The 17,941-nt window shown below is 38.9% G+C and overlaps 1 pseudogene; it reads right to left on the bottom strand.

Annotated features, from left to right (window-relative positions):
- Window positions 1–8,422: 8,422 nt before the first annotated feature.
- LOC110303461 lies at window positions 8,423–17,549 on the bottom strand (annotated as a pseudogene).
- Window positions 17,550–17,941: the final 392 nt, after the last annotated feature.

Here is a 17,941-nt window from a genome sequence, read left to right as displayed (position 1 = left end):
ACCTCAGAGTAAACAGCTGGAAAACAATTTTCCAAGCAAATGGTCCCAAGAAACATGCTGGAGTAGCCATTCTAATATGGAATAAAATCAACTTTCAACCAAAAGATATCAAAAAGGATAAGGAAGGGCACTTCATACTCATCAAAGGAAAAGTCTACCAAGAAGAACTCTCAATTCTGAAGATCTATGCTACAAATGCAAGGCCACCCACATTTATTAAAGAAACTTTACTAGAGCTCAAAACACACATTGCACCTCACACAATAATAGTGGGAGAATTCAACATCCCACTCTCATCAATGGACATATCATGGAAACACAAACCAAACAGAGACACATTGAAACTATTAGAAGTTATGGACAAAATGGATTTAACAGATATATCTAGAACATTACATCCTAAAACAAAAGAATATACCTTCTCAGTACCTCATGATACCTTCTCCAAAATTGACCATGTATTCAGTCACAAAACAGGCCTCAGCAGATGCAAGAAGATTGAAATAATCCCATGCATCTTATCGGAGCACCATGAACTAAGGCTTGTCCTTAATAGCAACAAAAATAACAGCAAGCCCACATAAACATGGACTCTGAAAAACACCCTAGTCAGTGATTACTTTGTCAAGGAAGAAATAAAAAAGAAATTAAGTACTTTAGAACTTAATGAAAATGAATGCATACTATCCCCAAATTTATGGGACACAATGACAACAGTGCTAAGAGGAAAACTCATAGCTCTGAGTGGCTCCAAAAAGAAACTGGAGACAGCATACACTAGCAGCTTAACAGCACACCTGAAAGCTCTAGAACAGAAAGAAGCAAATTCACCCAAGAGGAGTAGATAGCAGCAAATAATCAAACTCAGGGATGAAATCAACCGAGTAGAAGCAAAAGAAACTATGCAAAGAATCAACAAAACCAGGAGGGTTTTTGTTTTGTTTTGTTTTTGTTTTTGTTTTTTGTTTGTTTTTGAGAAAATCAACAGGATAGATAAACCCTTAGGCAGACTAACCAGAGTACACAGAGACAGTATCCAAATTAACAAAATCAGAAATAAAAAGGGAGATATAACAACAGACACTAAGGAAATTCAAAAAATCATCAGATCCTACTACAAAAGCCTATATTCAACAAGACTGGAAAATCTGGATGAAATGGACAATTTTCTAGTCAGATACCAAATACCTAAGTCAAATCTGGATCAGGTAAACCATTTAAACAATCCTATAATCCCTAAAGAAATCAAAGCAATCATTAAATGTCTCCCAACCCCCCCCAAAAAAAAACAAACAAACAAACAAACAAACAAACAAAACCCCAGGACCAGATGGGTTTAGTGCAGAATTCTATCAGACCTTTAAAGAAGACCTAATATCAATATTCTTCAAACTATTTCCCAAAATAGAAACAGAAGGAACACGACCCAACTCATGAAGCCACAATTGTCCCATGTATTCTCCCTTGGAGATAGAATGGTTTCTGTCTAATTAGGAATCTCTCACAATTTCCCTTCATAGAGGACTTCATAAGAGATTTTTTTCTATTTCTATCATGTTTAATGTTCCAAATAGATTTTTAAAACTGGTTGAGTGAATATTACTTTTAGCTTCAGAATATATCATGTATATTTAAAAGGCATTTAACTATTGTAAATTATTTTGATGACTTAAAAATGTCAATACTGAGCTGTATATTTTAAAATAAATTTGTTAGTTTAATAAAAAAAAGTACAAAAATAAATAATGATACCTATTCTCACTAACTTAAGAGATTATTGTTTGTTTCAATTTTTAGAAAAAGAGAAATATCTGGGTCTCTTTTATGTTCAGTAGTGTTCTCAGTAAGATCATACAATTCTGTCAAAATCTCTCTAAAGAAGTTAGTGCTATCCATGTTTCACAGATGAGAGACTTGAGACACAGGAAAGCATCCAACAATCGCTAGACTATATGCAGTAAGCCTAGAAGTCTACCTATCTGTGTCCTCCATTTGTCATTATCTTTTAACATCATTTAATTTTAGTTGCAATATTGACTATAACATGTCATGATATAAGACTCTACCTCATGAAGATGATCAAGAAGTTCTATGAGAGGATTGTCCCAGGATAAGACTTACCCCTAAACCAGAACCTAGCACATGGGGCTCCCGGTGTGATGGTATAGTAAATGAATGAACTAAGCAGCAAGAGGACTAAAAAGGAGAATGAGCATCATGTGCCATGGAGAAAACCAAACATCAGTTCAAAAGACATCAGCAGGTCTGAATCCTGGAAACGACCTGGGATTTTGCAGACCTTTATGCCCCTGGAATAGATCTCAGTTAAGTTTTTCTCTATTTACTCACACAGTGATGACCAACAAATCATCTTTCCCCTAGTCCTCATGCAGAGATGTAGAAATGCAGAAATGCATCTTCAATGTTGGAACAGGCAAATCAACCTCAAATGATGCCTTTCTGTCTTCAGCCACATTCTGGCATTGAGTCCACATGTTCTAATGTTCATGTAGCTTTTATTGTTCATCTAGTTTATGTAACAAAGAAAGAAAAGATGGTGGGGAGAAAGGTTAGGGTGGGAGAAAGGAAAGAGGGACAGATGGGAGCAAAGGGGGAGGAAGCAGGAGTGGGTGGGTTGGTGAGCAGGAGAAGGAGGAGTGGATAGGGGGTTTTCAGAGAGAAAACCAAGAAAGGGGATAACATTTGAAATGTAAATTAAAATATTTAATAGAAAGAAAGAGAGAAAGAAAGAAAGAAAGAGAGAGAGAGAAAGAAAGAAACAAAGAAAGAAATAAAGAAACAAAGAAAGAAAGAGCTCCAAGATAGCAATGACTTTTATTCCTAGCCACTATGATACAGGGATGAGAGATACCTGACTAGTACAAATATTCCATTTTCTAGTATACCAACAGCATAAACATTTCAGCAGACAAAATTATATGAGCATAAAATAGTCTGGCACATAAACTACTTCACTATCTGGAGTTGTGGGTAATGAAATATTGCCCAAAATTGGAGATGTTAACATTGACTTGGCAGATAAAGGTGCTTACCACTGAGCCTAATAATGCAAGTTTGACCCTGTGAACCCACACAGTGGAAGGTGAGGACAGACTCATGAAAGTTGTTTGCTGACTTCTGCATGTGCTCTATGTCATTCAACACACACTCTCACACACACATACACACACACACACTCATACACACATGCACACAAAAACACTCACATACACACACTCACACACACATTAACATATACAAAATCAATCAGTTAATAAAGAGAGACTACAAGAGATTAAACTTTTCTTCATAAAGGTGGAGAGTTGGTAAATATCAGGGAAGTTTAGCTTTCGATATCGAACAGACTGCTTTTCCTTCTCCATTTCTCACAACACCACTTCCTCACTGGGGATTTTATTCTTAGAGAAAAGTATTCAGAACCATTCCCAAAATGAGTGAATGAAAGTGCTAATGCCTGAGATGAGCACCCCCAATGCCTCTGGTTCTCTGTAGCTACCAGCATTGGAGTTGCATCTCAAGCATCACGAGAACTGTAAATATTATGATACCCAAAGACAATAAAATAAACTCTACTAATTATTGATGCTTGAACTGGAGTCCTTTGTGAATCACTGATTGAGTGTTACCAGATGTGAGCATCCCAGACCTACTTGGCCCCAAGCTGCCAACCATCTGACCTCAGTACCCTAAAGTCTCTAAAGAAGAAGTAAGATTTCAAATGCCTGAGAAAGATATATTTCAGTCTTATCCAAAGCAGAAATGAGTGTAATTTATGACCCTAAAGGACATGGACAAGCAGGCTCAGTTTGTGAAGGTGAGTCAGCTTCAAGTAAGGAACTTCTTGTGTTCTTGATTGCCAGATTCCCTTTTAATGCTGGAGTTTTTACAGTGAGGTGAGAGAGGAGGAATTTATTGCACATAGTCAACATATTCCCTTGTTGACTGTGGAATGCTGAAAAAACACTCACAGCTTGTTATGTACACATGAAAGGGTTAAGAAAATATGTGAGTTGTGTATACAGAACATCTTATAGGACTTTAGAAAACTACAAGTTTTATGTCAACTTGACACAGGCTGGAGTTATCACAGAGAAAGGAGCTTCAGTTGGGGAAATGCCTCCATGAGATCCAGCTGTAAGGCATTTTCTCAATTAGTGATCAATGGGGAGGGCCCCTTGTGGGCAGTACCATCCCTGGGCTGGTAGTCCTGGGTTCTATATGAAAGCAAGCTGAGCAAGCCAGTGGAGGCAAGCCAGTTAAAAAAAACACCCCTCCATGGCCTCTGCATCAGCTCTGCTTCCTGACCTGCTTGAGTTCCAGTCCTGACTTTCTTTGGTAATGAACAGCAGTGTGGAAATGTAAGCTGAATAAACCCTTTCCTCCCCAACTTGCTTCTTGGTCATGATGTTTTGTGCAGGAATAGAAACCCTGACAAAGACAGGATCCAAAAGGAAAGAAATAATTTTAAACATTTTAAATAAACGAGGAAATCACTTTAGAATACGTTTGTCTAGGATCTCTAGATATTATAGATACCTCCACATATATATAATCAGACCCATGATGGTTAGAACAGATGGTTAGAACAGTTAAGGCCTTAGCAATTTTCTTCCATGCCTACACCTTTCCAATACCCCTTTCCAAGAAATCAGTCAAGTAGATAACAGATAAAGACCAAATTAATAAAATATAATTAGCAATTAATAAGTTATAAAGTAAAGATGCTTTAATCAGGAGCATATAGTCCATGTTTCAGGTGCTCACTTTGAAACACAAAAATAAAACAAGCCAATAGCCACACTTTTCATCCATCAGAAAGGTGTCATGTAAATAAACCAAGCTGATGGCAGCATAGATTCTTTCATCCTTAAAGTATGGCAAATTACTGAGAGTGTTATGATACCCCCAGTAAAGCTATCAGAGTAGATTTGGATATTCTAAAAAGAGATATCAAGTCTCTCAGTGGAGGTTCAAGGCTTGTGTTATTTTGAAATAACTTTTATATCACACCTGGCATTCAGAATAAATATTAATGCTTTCCACTTAATGCTAATTAAATGAAAACATACTATTGCTTTTCAAGCTGGTTATTTGTTTCATTTGTTTAAAGTAACATTTTGGAACCTAACCACCGCCTACAAAAAATGAATATATATATATATATATATATATTCATTTAAATTCATATAAAACAAAGGTTATTTAATGATCAATTTCAAAGGCAGTGTCTCTGTAATAATCAGGAATGAGACCCCAGACTAGACAAAAAGAAAAAAGAAAAGAAAAAAACAATGCCACCATACAGCAGTGTTTCAAATGACCAAAAACTAAAGTCCATCTTGAACATCTAACAGAGTTGACAGTTATGATGGGTAGCCATAGGCGACTTGTTTGTCAAGTGGACTCTTCTTGGGAGTGGGATCATTACAGTTCCTCAGAGAAAAAGTGTCAGCACTGCCTTCCCTCTGTCCATTGGAAACATAAGGAACAAGCATTATGAGTTGAAAACACTTCAGAAAACAAACCTCCCCAGACTGCCTTTCAAAGAGAAGAAGGAAAGGGCTGATAGTTGAGGTAATCAGGGTTCCTCAAAGGGCCAGGCTTCTGCTTAGGGCTTCACTTCCAAGTCAATGGAATCCTAAGGGCAAGTGTCTCAAGCACTTCCCAAGCCTTCCCTGGATCTCCGATTCCAAATGCCCCTAGCCTCTTACCAACACACTGGATTTCTTATGAGGAAAACTAAGCACACGCTGAGGAACACAGCATAGTGAATTGAGGAAAACAGCCTTCTGAGGCCAGAGACAATGTTCCTTTTGTTATAAAATGGTTGTTGAAATAAATGCTGATCAACATCAATGACCAAAGTGGGCCTCAGGTAGTCAGGGGAAGGAAATGAACACTTGGCTGAGATTCCTCTTTTTGCCTTTACAGTTTAACACTGTTCTAGTCTGCAGTTCATAAAAAGGGTAAGAGAATCTTTCATCCACAAGTATCTCCATCCAACTTGGTTCACAAGCAGAGATGGACATCTGTGACCTCCATGTTCTTATGGCCTAAATTTCCTTTGAGAAGCATCAGTGTTCCTGTCAACATACAGCCAAATGCTCTCCATCCCGGTTGCTGTGAAAAAGTCCATCTACTCCTGTCTTACCTCTGATGGCAGCCAGACTCATAAGCAAATGTGTCTAGTCTGTTATCCACCCAGCCATGGTTTTCTCCCACTTCCTGCGCAAGCTAACATGAATTGTACAAAACTTCCAGTACTAAAAACACAAACAGAATGAAAAGAATGAAACAGAGTCCTCATAATGAAAGGAAATGAGGGGTAATAGGGACACACTGGAGGAAGCCAGACACGCCCAGTTTTTCTGGTGCTTATGTAGCTTAGCCAATATCCAAAGTAAACTTTCTTCGCCTCAAGAAGCTGTCTGACTATAAATAAACTCCCTGATGTATCTCTAAGACATGAACATCTTGGACTGTCATAATAAACATTGCAAAATAAATATGAAATAACATCTGGATGGAAGGCTTTGCACACGGTGGGGTGAGAGGGGGAGCTGACTTTTCTTAGTCCTGCTAACAGAGAATGGAAGTCTCTTTTGAGAAATGGTTTCCACTATTGACCAAGCAAACCAAAGAGTAAATTGATTTTACTTTAGAGTTTAAATTTAATACTGTCTGCAAAATCTCTTCTCTCATGTTGGGTTACTCTTGGTAAAACATGTTAACTCTCTTGTTTTCTATTATTTGAAACCAGTATAGTAAGCATCCCTTTATTAAGCCAGCCAATTTAGATATGAAAATTGTTCATAGTTAGCTTTAGTTATTCCTGTAGTTGGCATAAAGAAAAACCTTGCTTTCTCTTCTGAGTTAAAAAAAAAAATTCACAAAGTCTCAACTATAATGTGCTAGCAAGGTACAGCAGTACTATTGTGGTCATGATAGTCAACACTTCCCATTATAGTAAGCAAAAGGAGTAAGCTTCATGGACTTCCTGCATTCATTCAAATGTGTGTCTGTTGTCCCCCTCGTTCAATTAATGTTTATAAAGAGACTACATGATGACCAAGCTTCCTTCTTATGCAGGAGAATACTCCAATCACTCCAGGGAGCCTTACAATTATGTAGATCCTTGTCTCCTAAGTCCTTTCACTTACTCTATATAATGCTCTAAGTAAGATCTTTGTAGATAATTATTAAGTATTATATCTCTGATACCAATGAAAGGAAAGCATTAGAAGTGTACATAATGTGTGTGTAAATTATAGTAACCCCTCAAAAATCATTAGGTACTATTAATAAGATCCAAGAAAAATTAAAACAACCATCTGGCTAGATTGCTCAGTCGTTAAGAGTACTTTTCATTTATGCAAAGGCCCTGTGTTCAATTCCAAGCAGTACATGCAATGTGCCAGTGCCCATAAAGGGATCTGGCACTCCTCTCACTTCCATGGGCACCAGGCATGCACATAGTACACAGACATGCATGGAAGCCAAATATTCATACACATAAACTTTAATAAATTAAAAAGAAAATAAATAAAAGTAAATATATCTCTAATTTATATACCCTTATTTATTCTTTTTCCCAACCACAAATCTCGATGTTTTTTAAAAAATAAATAAGTAAACTTGCTACCAGAGAAAAAGTAAATATTTCTGAAGTATTTTGATAAACACATAGCAATATTTCACTTTGTAGAAATATGTTTAAAGTGCATGTGTCTCTCTTCCACGGAGTACCATTTGGCAGAGAAGGAACATTTAGCAGAGCCTGAGCTATAGTTTCTTCTACTCACAGTCTATTCCTAGTGACATACAGTTATACATTCTTCAGATGTTCCAAAACAGCATAACGAGTTTCACTTTAACATTTTTTTTTTTACAGAAATAACCATTATATACCACACTCTCTGTCTTTGATTGGATTGACCTAATTGCTTCTTGTAGGTGGACTGCATACAGGCTGCCCTACATTCCAGACACTCTACATAAGCATACCTAAGTAATGAGTTGCAACAAATTCAAGAGGCTCATCCTGATTTTTCATAATCATTTAAATAAAAGCAAAGATGGATTCATACTGAGATGTTTGAGAAGACTGTTTCCATATTGTAACTACTTCTTATTGTGACACAGCACAACATAACCAGTCAAAAATAAGCATGCCATAATTCAATGCAAAGAATAGAAAAGGACAGAGAGTCAGAGAAGAAAGAGAAAAGAGAAGTAGCAGATGCGGACACCACCAGTCTGTTGTGCCTGCCTTATCACACAGTACTTTATTCAGAGCCTTCATAGAACTTGATCATCTGTCCCTTTTTCTCTCCCAGTTGTCCCATCCCACATGATGGTCTTCAGGGACAGCCAGATGCACCTCCTAGAGAAGCCTCCAGAATTAGTCAGATGGACTCTTTAGAGAATACTGGCATATCAGGTAGGGTGCTTGCAGGGCTGTTGGGTATGTTAGTGGGAAAAGCATGGGCTTTGGGAACAGGAAGACACACACTTTAAATCTCTCTACTGTTGATCCTGCAACATTGGAAAAAAATGATTTAAGCTCTGATTCTCAGTATCTTTACATACAAAATGAGCAACTTATTACTGTGTAAAGTCACTGTATGGGATAATGAAACAAAATACAGAGCATTTGAATCACAAGATGGGTCCTCCATGAACTACTGCTTGTTAGGTTTGCTACTGTTTAAAAGAGAATTTTAAGTCAGTCTAAAACAGAAGCACTTACACAAAGCTATATGGACACATACATGCATACATTACATACACAAGACTGTATTCCCCTCACATCTGTTTGACAGGCAGCAATCTGCCTCACGTCCATAAGACAATCTGTCATCTTTGAGTCTTTCTAGAGGAAGAAATATGCATATGTATCCACATGCTGTTAACTTGTTCTTAGTGATGTGCATAGCAACGGCGTAGTCGAGGGGAATGAGCCCATCACTCAGCAGTACATGGAAAAGACTTCAAGAATGACTGTCCATGAGCATGACTCTGCTCCTCAATTTGCCTTTTTTTTCTTTGCTTGTGAAGCAAAGTAGAGGAATGATGATGCATGAGGTGTTCCTGGCCATGAGAAGAGATAAAAATAAAGGAGAATTTGTACTCGGAGGAATTATAGACTCCGGTAAGAAAGGTAGTATGTATGCAGGCAAGACACCAATGACAATTAGTGTATGTGTATGAGAATATATGCATATATATATATGTATATATATGTGTGTGTATGTGTGTGTGTCCTTCCCCCAGCCTTGAGCGGGCTAAATCAGACCTTGTTTTGCCACAGTCGCCTAGCCCACTTAGGATGGAGTCTTCCAATCTAGGTGAAGTCTATTTTCCCGCCATATCTGCAGCTTCCTGCAAGAAGCCACTACCTGCTGAGCAGCTGAGCTTGTTTTCCTGATGAGAAACTTTCCTGGCAAAGTGATGAGATCCTGGCAAGGTGGGGGATGGACCTCCCCCCTTTAAATTCAGACTTAAGAATTAAACATGGGTCCTTGATCAGAAATTTTGTCTTGGTCTCATTCTTCTCTCATCCGTCCTTCCCATATATCCCCAGCTATCCTTCCAGGTACCCAGTTTTCCATGGCCGCTGGCCACTACAGGTGGTGCCTGAACATGGGAATTGGACTGAGAGCGATCATCTGAGGTACACTGTCTTGGTTGAACTCCACAGAAAACAGAAGAAGATGGTATCCTTCACAGTAAGCAGCATACAGCATTGATGCTAGTGCTAGCTTTAAATTTCATGTTTTTGAAATCGCTGTAGGTGCAAAGGGATACGGGCTAAATTGAGGCAGTGTTGACCCAATGCTGATCCCACTTCGAAGCTGACAGTGGAAAATTGGACTGGAAAATTCTAAACAGGCATCTGCCAACAGCCTTCAAGGGCTGCTTCAGGCGAGAGGGGTAGGGTTTGAAGAACAATTGTTAGAAAACTTTTCAGATCAGATAGATACTTGCAGACCATTGTTTCAAGAATAAAGAACTTTAGATAAGAGAACCTGGGGGAAAATTGGAGAAGCTCTGGGAACCACTCAGGCAGATAATATCACCCTCTACCTCTGGAAGCTAATAAAAGATGATATTGATGAAGAAACCTTGTAGGCATCAGATAGTTACAGGGAGAGCTTGAAGAATTTCAGGAAGAACACCTGCCAGAGAGGGCTTTCTCAGAAAAGGGCCCTCTCAACCCTAAATTAGAAAGGTATAGAGATACAAATGATGAGCTTACATCAGAGGAAGAAGTTTGTGGGAAGCCACATGTGCCGTTGCAGGGTGGCGCTGGCTACTACTGGCCACCACGCATACATAGGCAGTAAAGTTTTTTTTTGCCAAGATGAGGTTTTGAGAATTAACCAATCAGATGAGAGACAAGTTAACCAATCAGATGAGAGACAAGTTAACCAATCAGATGTAGACAGTCAATCAATCAGATGNNAGACATGCAAATGAGGTGGTAAGCATAACCCATGCATAACCAATCCAGGTGTGAGACACGCCTCTCCTAGGCCTATATAAGCAGCACCAGTTCTGGGCTTGGGGTCTCTTTGCCTCTGCAATCAAGCTCTCCCAATAAACGTGTGCAGAAGGATCCTGTTGCAGTGTCGTTCTTGCTGGCGAGTCGGAAGAGCGCAAGAGAAGTTCATTCAGAAAAAGGAGCTGACAAATATTATGATTATGCCTCCTTGCGCACCTTCTGCTCTACCTATGGCCTCTACTGTACGAGATGCTCTCCAGTTGGACATGCAATTAAATAAATGAGAGTTCGAAATTAAGCTGCAGAAATTGACTAATGAACTACAGGAGCTAAAAATGGTGTCAAGTACAGGGAAGAGCAGAGATTCTGAGATACACTAATTGCTGCTAGAAAGAGCTGAGTCAGGCTCTCGGGAAAGGGCAGGCTCCATCTGATGAGCTAGCTTTCCCTACAGTTGAGATAATTGACCAGTAGAACAATAGAGTCAGACAATATCAGACTTTGGTGTTCAAGTTGATAAAACAGTTAAAAACAGCTGTGGCACAGTATAGCCCTACAGCTCCTTTTACAAAAGCTTTATTGAAAACTGTGATGGAGTCAAATTTAACCCCCCAAGATTGGAAGACTCAATGTAAGGCTACTTTATCAGGAGAAGACTTCTTGCTTTGGAGTTCTGAATGGCATGAAGTTAGCTAGTAAGAGAACTGTTGTGATGAATGCTCAGACAGGTAACCCCGATTGAGATGCTGACATACTTTTAGGAGAAGGTCACTATGAAGGCAATGCTAATCAGATTGGGTTTCCTGTTGGAGTGTATGCACAGGTTGCAATGGCTGTCCGACATGCTTGGAATCAATTACCAACTAAAGGGGATATCAGTGGAAATTTAGCTAGTATTAGACAGGCTCCTGATGAACTTTTTCAGGATTTTTCAGACAGGCTACTAAAAGCAGTTAGTAGAATTTTTGGAGATTCTCAAGCTTGGAAATACTTTTGTTACACAATTAGCTTATGACAATGCTAATGCAACATGTCCCTCTGCTATTTGACCATACAAAGCACAAACAGACTTAGCTGGGTATATTCATCTTTGTGCAGAGATTGAGCCTTCATACAATCTTGGCCATGGCCGCTGCTTTGCAAGGAACCACTGTGCAAGCAATGCTTGTACAGAAATGAGGGAATAAAGTATATTTAAATGTGGAGGTTTGGATCATTTTAAAAGTGATTGTCCTAGGAACAGAGGTGCTACAAGTAGGTAATCAGGCTATGCCCCAGGAGTTGGTCCTTGATGCAGAAAGGGTAACCACTGGCCCAGGGAATGTAAATCTATGACAAATATTCAGGGCCATCCCATGTCAGGACCCCAGATGCCCACAGCAAGCAGCTTATGGGACCATGAAGCTGCTGCCAGACCAGGGAAATCTGTTTTTGAACTTATCAGGGCAACCCCAGGAAGTGCAGGATTGGACCTCTGTTCTACCACCCACACAGTATTATCCCCAGAAATGGGAGTTCAAACCCTGCCAACAGGAGTTTTTGGACCTTTACCTACAGAAACTTGGGGATTTCTTCTAGGACGAAGCAGTACTTTTGTAAAAGGACTGAAAATTTACCCAGGTGTTATAGATAATGATTATGAGGGAGAAATTAAAATTATGGTTGCTTCCCCTCATGGAGAACTGTATGTGCTAACCAAAGAATTGCTCAATTTATTGTAGTTCCCTTGCATCTGCTCCCTTCCAGATTTGTTAAGAGTGAGAGAGAACAGAGTGGCTTTGGTTCCTCTGATGTTTACTGGGTTCAATCTACTACTAGTAAGAGGCCTAACCTTAAATTAATAGTTGAAGGAAAAAGCTTTGAAGGATTAAAAGATACTGGGGCTGATGTAACAATTATTAGAGGACAAGATTGGCCTTCAACTTGACCTTTATCTGATATACTCAGTCACCTCCAAGGGATCGGTTATGTCTATAACCCAAAACAAAGCTCTAAACTTCTAGCCTGGAGGGATGAGGAGGGCAATTCAGAACAAATTCAGTCTTATGTTATGTCAAATTTGCCTACTACCCTCTGGGGAAGAGATCTCTTGGCAAAAAAATGGGTCTTATAACATGTAGTCCTAATGAGGCAGTGACTAAGCAGATACAAGGATATTTGCCTGGTCAGGAGCTAGGAAAGGAAGGACAAGGCATTAAGACATTTGAAGTGCCTAAGCCCTACTCTTAACACTAGAGGCTTGGGGTATTTTCCATAATGGCCACTATCTTGCATGCATCCCATGCTGATAAAATTCAATGGCTTAATAATATTCCAGTGTGGGTTGGTCAGTGGTCTTTATCTAAAGAAAAAATAGAAGGCCCCTCTTCACTAGTGCAGGAGCAAGTAGAGTCAGGGCATCTAAGACAATCTCAGTCACCATGGAATAATCCAATATTTGTTATCAAGAAAAACATGGTAAATGGAGATTGTTACAAGATCTAAGAAAGGTTAATGAAACCATGGTACAAACCTGGGCTTCCATCTCCAGTGGCTATTCCTAAAGGAAATTATAAAATAGTGGTAGGTTTGAAAGATTGTTTCTTTACTATTCTTTTGCACCCTGAGGAATATGAAAGATTTGCTTTCAGTGTTCCTTCTACTAGTTTTAAGGAACCTATGAAAAGATATCAATGGACATTTCTTCCTCGGGGCATAGCTAATAGTCCTACCTTATGTCAAAAGTTTGTGGCACAAGCCATTTAGTCTATAAGACAGCAATGGCCAATGATATACATCATTCTGCTAAGAATGAGTAAGAAAGATTGAAGAGCAACGGCTTCGGACAGTGAAGTATAAAACAATAGTCAAATCCACAATCAATGGAGCCTGAGTCTATGTAGAAAAATACCAAAGTTGGGAACAGATGTTTGGAAGCATTGAAAGGTAGTGGCCATGATACATGGCATCAGGAAAGAGAATGCAGGCAAGCACAAGAAATCCTGATTTGAAAGGAAGAAATGGGCCAAGTAAGATGGTCAATTCTTAAACATTAGTAAAAGAAAATAAATTATAAAAGAATCTGAGACTGGGGAAACAAACAGTATATAGGTCAAGGCCCAAGACAATAATGGCACTGAAACATTGAGGAGAGAAGCAAATTCAATATCACAACAGATCAATCTATTTAATTTTGATGTCCCCCTGGAACTGCCAATATGAGAAGCTTTCATGAACTTTTTCAATAAAATCACAAGAATAGAAGAATGTTTTGTTGAAAAGGGAGTTAAACATAAGGAATTTACAGGTGTAGAATGAAGGCAATGCCAAAGAAGGAGCTCTGCCACTAGTGGGAAAGAGGGCACTCAAGGCAAGACTAATTGATGTCTGCTGTGGTCTGCTGTTGGTGATGATTTGGGGGAGGTGCTACAAGTATATTTATTTAGCAACAATGATACATTTTAGAATTACAACACACAGTGGGAGAAAAACTTAATGTTTTTAAAGGGGTCTTCTTTATAAAGAAAGTAGACCAGAGTATGTTGGCCTATTAGGCAAAAGGAGGAAAGGAATGATTTTCTTTTTTCTTTCCTTTTTCTGATGTCTTAATTGAAGTAGAATTACCCCACTCTCTCTCCCTTTCCACCCTCCAGCCCCTGTGACAAGACCAGAAATACAACTAAAACTATTAGTTGTAAAGGACAAATACCATTTTCAACAGTATTTCCATCTGACTTGCCCCAACACAACTTTCTAGTTCTCTCTTTGTATTATCTGTAATACTTAACAATTCCAGTAAGAAGATATTTCTGTCTTCCCTTCTCTTTCTCTCTCTCTCTCTCTCTCTCTCTCTCTCTCTCTCTCTCTCTCTCTCTCTCTCCTCTCTTTAAAGGAATATTTACTGAGCATCATGATCAGACATTTAGCAATCAACACCATAGATAAAAAGGATCACAGTAAAACCCTTTGTTTTGCTTTACATTTTCCACAGAACAGAAACTAAAATAACCTGCTATACAGTTAGTCACAAATAACAGTCCTAGAGTTTTTGCCCACACACATTAGAATTGTGTAAAGTCATGTCTTCTTTGTAGCAGCTAACCCTGTTACCACTGAGTTCCCAAATCTGTTGTAACCTGTAGCTTCTCTGTTACTTCTCTGGCTCTCCTCTACTCTAAATTTTGTTTGCTGGATGTAATTAGAACCTCCAATCATTGCCATAGCTGCTGCTGCTGCTGCTGCTACTGCTGCTGCTGCTGCTGCTGCTGCTGCTGCTGCTGCTGCTGCTGCTGCTGCTGCTGCTGGAACCTCCACAGCCACCTTGGTTTCTTGGTTTAGCAAAGTCGTGACCTCCAGCATCATAAGCTTCAAAGTTTCCTCCCTTCATGGATCCAAACTCTAAAGACTGATGTTGCAATTGCCAAAATCATTGTACCTTCCAAGACCACCATAACTGCCTCCACTTCCTGTGTTGTTACAGCTGTTATAGCTGCCACTCCCACCAAAGCCATTGCCTGGTTTCCATATCCCTGCTGACCACTTCCATAGCCTCTGCTACCTCCAGAGTAACCAGGGCCACCTTCTCCATAGCCACCATCATAGCCAAATCCATTATATCCATTCCTACTGCCATATCCACCACCCTGGCTGCTACCAAAGCCACCACGATAACCACATAAGCTTCCTCCTTGACCAAAACTGTCATTGCCACCAAAAACGCCTCCACAATCACCAACAAACTTTCCAAAACACTTTGATGTCTCTGTCTGGACTAAGCACTAGACAGCTCTTACTTTGGCAGAGGTTTTCTTACTTCAAAGTTGTGGCCATTCACAGTATGGTATTTCTGAATGACAATCATATCCAAAGAGTTATGGTCATCAAAGGTGACAAAAACAAACCTCCTCTTTTTCCCACTGCCTCTGTCAGTCATAATTTCTATCACTTCAATTTTCTCAGACTGCTCAAAATAATCTCAAAGGTGATGTTCTTCAGTGTTTTCTTTAATACCACCAACAAAGATCTTTTTCACAGTTAAATGGGCACCTGGTATCTGAGAATCTTCTCTTAACACAGCTCTCCTGGGTTCCACAGCTCTTCCACCTTTCTATTGTTCACACTGGAAAGGATGGAGGCCAGTCTCATCCTTTGACTTTTCTTGTACATCCCAATTATAGCCAGTTAGCAAACCCAGTAACTCCATTTCTAAAACAGTTCATGGCTGTGAACCTTTACTGGTAGATCTACTACAGCTGCCTACTTGCTACATCAACTTGTCTCAGCTGCTTTCTCTGTTTTGCTCCCCCAAATCTAGTGTCCACCTAGAACTATTCTGTTGAAATATCCTATGTATTGTGGAAAGTCTTCTGCAGAAATTCTTGAGTGCTCTACCAAGAGTAAAATTTAAATCTCATCCATATCCCCCTCTGCCTCCACTCTACTGTGTTTGAAAACGTAATGGCTTGGAATCTTGTAATTGCAAAGCTTTTATTAGTGGTCAGAAGATGCAGCATGAAGTTTTATAAGAGCGCACAGCTGGCAGTTGCTAAATGTCTAAAATTCTGTTTGATTGAGCTATTTTAAGATAACTGGATGTATAAATTTGAGTTTGGCACATACTTTTAAACCAGTGGAGCTCAGCAGTCTGTGAGGAAATAAATAAAATACAGACCAAGACACAAGACCAGCTTTGTTTTATTTCTGTAACAAACATTATGAGACTTTTTTTTGGTTATGTTTTAAAGTATTTTCTTTGAATTCTGAATCCATTTCCCAATAGTTTCATCTTTGACATCTACATTTGTTCCTATTTCATTTTTCTTCTGGAAGATTATCTCTAGGATGAATTTATAGGAAACAAAGAAATTGCTGTCATTTAGCAAATGCTTAGTACAGTACAAACTAGTTTCTACTAAATTGTGTTTAAAGTTGAGAGTTGTAGGAAATATGGAGAGAATTTCAGTTGAACATGATGACTCTCTTCCAGGAACACGATGGTTAGTGTTATCCAGCTCATTCTGGCAGAAACAAAGGACGAGGTTTTTGAAGAAAATACAACGAAGCCCAGGGATCACAGAAAGATAATTAAAAATTAGACTTAAAAATAATATGGAAAAATTGGATAAGACTCTACAAACAGATTAAATAAGCTTCTGGCTTAAGAGAGGAGGGTATAATGTGGTACTGTTTGCCAAGCCAGAAAAGACAGAAGGTATGTAAATTTAACACCATGAGGATGACAATTCAGCTTGCTGCAGCATATGTTTAAAATCCTATATAGGGCACCAGAAATGAGTTTCGTTTGAATTATTTTGAATTATCCATTAATTATAAAGATGGGGGAAAACTATGGTTAGAAGTTTAGATGTTAGAGGATCCTTGTTAAATGTGGTTAATGTCTTACAAATGGGCCAGAGTTTTTAATATGGCAGATAAAGGACGAGAATCAACTCAGTGATACCACGGAAACCATGCAAGGAAATGGCATCAGGAGGATGAAGGCAAGAATCTCAAACAATCAGAGGGCACATAAGGTAAGGACTGAAATGTACCTGTTGATTTTAGTAATCAGAAACATCTGCAAGGTGGGGCTTGTGACTGAGACAATGAAGCACAGATTAGGATCAGAGAGTCTCAGGACATGGGAATATGGTTAATGAGAATCAAAGAAGAAAAATAAAACCCTTGAAATATACCTGATTTAACTAAGGTGACTAAGAAATTGGAAGATGTGATCCAAACAACACATTGATACCCAATACACGGGGCAGCTATTTTTCAGTGTGCCTCGTGGGAAGAATCCAGAAGTGGAAAAACGTTCTTCCAAAAGGGTCTGCATTTTCTCTCTGATGTAGAGATCGTTTGCTAAAAATGATGGAGAACATCAAAGTAGTGAAGGCTCACAAATATTATTGTGGGACATGAAAAAGGAAGTAGACAATGGTTAGTTAGAAGTCTTACTGTGTAGTGCTAATAGCTCCCCTGATGTAGGAGTCGGTGAGTTTGTAGTGGCTTCAAGCCATGTTGTCAAGGCATTTATTTTCATTGGGGTTTGGCAGCCAGAAAGGGAGGGACTTGTTGATCTAGGGTTAGATGTGGGGTTTTACGAAGGACACAGGAGGACAACTTACAGTCTCAAAAAGAGTTTTAAAAGTAATGAATCACAAGACTTTGTACAGGGGTGAATAACATGGATCATTCAGTGTCTCCTCTTAACAAAAAAGCAATGTTGATTTGTGTCATACTTTGCCTGTTTATAAGCCAGGAAAATGAACTCAGATTAATGATTAAATGAACCAAGTATGCAGATGAGTAATTAAGGTAAATTTGACACTGATATTATTACTAGAAGTCCAAAAGGGAGAGACAGCAGAAAATTGAGGTGATTGTGAAAACAAAAGTGGTAAACTAGAAATAATGATCCCAAGCTGGTTAAGT

Source organism: Mus caroli, chromosome 10 (genome assembly GCF_900094665.2).
Source record: "Mus caroli chromosome 10, CAROLI_EIJ_v1.1, whole genome shotgun sequence".
NCBI lineage: Eukaryota > Metazoa > Chordata > Mammalia > Rodentia > Muridae > Mus > Mus caroli.
The sequence above is the reverse complement of the archived record's forward strand: the minus strand, read 5'-3'. Positions and strand labels throughout refer to the sequence as shown.